General features: G+C 40.9%; 1 protein-coding gene across 3 annotated transcripts in view; it reads left to right on the top strand.

Moving 5' to 3' along the window:
- The first annotated feature begins 204 nt into the window (after nt 1–204).
- Nucleotides 205–2,859, top strand: part of LRRC42 (leucine rich repeat containing 42) — a 21,178-nt gene continuing 18,523 nt past the window's right edge. The window contains exons 1-2 of one of the 3 annotated variants that reach the window (XM_005878656.2): nt 621–938; nt 2,600–2,632. The gene's annotated coding sequence lies outside the window, so the exon portion shown is untranslated. Of the gene's footprint in view, nt 598–620; nt 939–2,599; nt 2,633–2,859 lie in introns of those variants that run through there. The other 2 variants (XM_014549781.1, XM_005878659.2) reach the window with 2 other exon arrangements.

Here is a 2,859-nt window from a genome sequence, read left to right on the forward strand (position 1 = left end):
GGCCAGGGAAGGATTAGGTTTTTACAGCGGTTCTCAACCTGGGGGTCGAACGACCCTTTCACAGGGGTCGCCTAAAACCATCGGAAAACACATATATAGTTACATATTGTTTTTGTAACTATTTATGTTACTATATAGTTACATATAGTTTTTGTAATTAATCACTATGCTTTAATTATGTTCAATTTGTAACAATGAAATTGGGGGTCACCACAACATGAGGAACTGTATTAAAGGGTCGCGGCATTAGGAAGGTTGAGAACCACTGGATTAGGCCATAAGGTTTCAGAGGTGTGGGCAGAGGAGCTGAGAGTGGGCGAAGGAAAGAGGGTTTGGGATTTTTCCTGTAGAAACTGGATTTTGTGTGAGAAGCTCTAAAGTTAGCGGGTAGGAAAACTAAACTTTAAGTCTCCAGATGTGGAGAGGTTAGTGTGCTCCTGGAGGACACTAGGGAGCAGGGTATGGTGCTGTCCTCAGGAGCTTGGGAGAGGAAAGGGTATGGGCGAGAAGGCAGGTAGGAAAATGCAAGTTACAGGGGAAAAGAAGAGTGAGAGGAACTGAAAATTGAATAATGGTGGCTGACACAGAACAGTGAAGGTAAGCTTGTCAGTTGCTTATTCATGGCTTGGAACTAGTTTCTGTTCAGGTTTTTATGTTGGAAATTTTCTCAAGAATTCTGCATTTTCAAATTAACCAAGGGTGTCTGCAGCCTGGGGATGAAGGCCGTGAGTTGACAGATGTTTTCCTGGTGTGTGGATGTGGGCCATTTCTGCCCTGGCAGAAGGAAGAAGGGAGGCCTCAGTGTAGCTCTCTTTCCTGGCTCTGTTCCCACCAACTCTTTCCTCAAATGTCCACTGTTTTTTGTGTGTGTTTTAAGTCTCCTCCCTGTCCCTCCATCCTCCCAGCTTGAGCCAGTGAATACCAGAGGAATCAAACAGGTGGGTGAGATTAATTTTTAACATACTGTTTTATCCTTATGTCATACTTTTCTTGAGAGACTGCATCATGCAGTGGAAAGAGCTTGAATTTTGGAGTATTACAGCCTTGAGGTTTAATGCTGGCTCTGTCACCTATTAGTTATGTATTTTAAGTAAGTTACGTTACTTCTCTGGGCCTCTTCATCTGTTAAATGGCAGTCTTGACCTCATAAGATTGTTGAAGATTCCATGAGATCATTTAATATAGTACCTAGCATAGTGCTTGACAACTGGCAGATGCTTAATAAATGGTAGCTATCATACCTACTATCATTATTATCATAGTCTTTCCTAGGATTTATTATGATGGGGGTTGTTAACTTACTTTACCTACTAAAGTTAGGTGTTTTCTTCTCCTTCTCTTCAAATTAGATATCCATAGACTCAGATCACAATTTTAATCCTGTTGCCTCCTACCCCCCCAACTCTCCAACCCCCCCACTTGACATGAGAAGAAGGCATTTCCTTATTCTCATGCTTCCTGCTTGGTAAACTGGCTTCAGGTTCTAAAAAAACTATCATGTTTAGTTATCAGTTCTTTTATTTTGCCTCTGATTCAAAGAGGCTGCAGAGAACTGAGTTATTAATGTAGTAAGGTTATATTTTACTCATTGGATGAAATGACATGCGGCGTGGTATTGGTTCATTTATGGTGGCCAAATGCTAGAACATGCACTGTTGTGATATTTTTCTACAATGTTGTATGTGTTACAAAACTGCCTCTCTGTAGGAGGCTGGGAAATTAATAGAATGGCCCTGTTACTCTGTTGATCTAATATAAAAGATAGCTAATGCAGATCTACACTGGACATTGTTATCCTTACAGATACTGATTATTTTAGTTTTCCAGTTTCTATGGGTTTTGCCATGGTATGTCCCCTGAGGAGACCCATTCATAATAGACCACCCTGTACATCAGCCAGGTGGAAAAAAGAAACAAGTACAGAGGCTTTGTGTGGAGTTCTCTTGCCTTCATGGTTTATTATCTTGAAAGGTTTAAATACAAAAGGTTGTAATTTTTAGATCATTTTATAGTACCTCACAGATTCTCAGGAAGCTCCTTATTGGGAGAATGCAAGATGCAGAGATTCAGTAGTAGAAATCAAAGCTCAGCAGGATACCCGGAACCAAGATGAGTTCCTCAAGTGCCGTAGTTGAAGAATAGAGAGGCCTTGGGGTTTCTGGACAGATGATATGGGTTTACTCTTTAGGAAATTTTGGATCTCTTTTCATTATTTAGGAAGACAACTAGCATTTGATGAGTATTTTAAGGGTAAAATATAGCCATAACCATGCCCTTTTTTTGAAAATGATCTCTGGAAGCAGAAGCTGCCAGGATTTGGGGCAGCCTGGGTTAACATCCTTACTCCTGTCCCAAGCTGCTGTGCCCCCTGCTGGATAGAATCAGACTTTTCTGATTTTCACCCAAAGTACTCCATTCCCGCATTTGTCCATTCTACTCCAAAGTTTGTGGAAGGCACTATTGGGGGTGAAGATTATGGGTAGTACAGATGGGCAGACTCTGTTTCTTTGTCAAGGAGCTTATACTGTGCTGAGCCATTGTAATATATTATCTTCCATTGTATTTGCCTTTCTATTAAAATCAAATCATTTCTTTTTAGGACTGTACCTGCTGTCTACTTTCTGATCTTCAGGTAGAGTAGGACTCTGAATGTCCAGTCATAGAGATAAAGACCAAAGGGTCTGCTTTATCTCCTCATCAAGATTAAAGTCTGTGAGGTTGAAGGAGCCAGATGTTTACTTCTACTGGAAGAAGACCTTAGAATAAGTGAGGCATCTCCTTAGTAGCCAGCTGAACACCAGCAAGACTATGAGTTATAAGAGCCTGCACTGTTATAGGAGGCTTTTGTTTTTTTTCTGG

Source organism: Myotis brandtii, unplaced genomic scaffold (assembly GCF_000412655.1).
Source record: "Myotis brandtii unplaced genomic scaffold, ASM41265v1 scaffold57, whole genome shotgun sequence".
Lineage (NCBI taxonomy): Eukaryota > Metazoa > Chordata > Mammalia > Chiroptera > Vespertilionidae > Myotis > Myotis brandtii.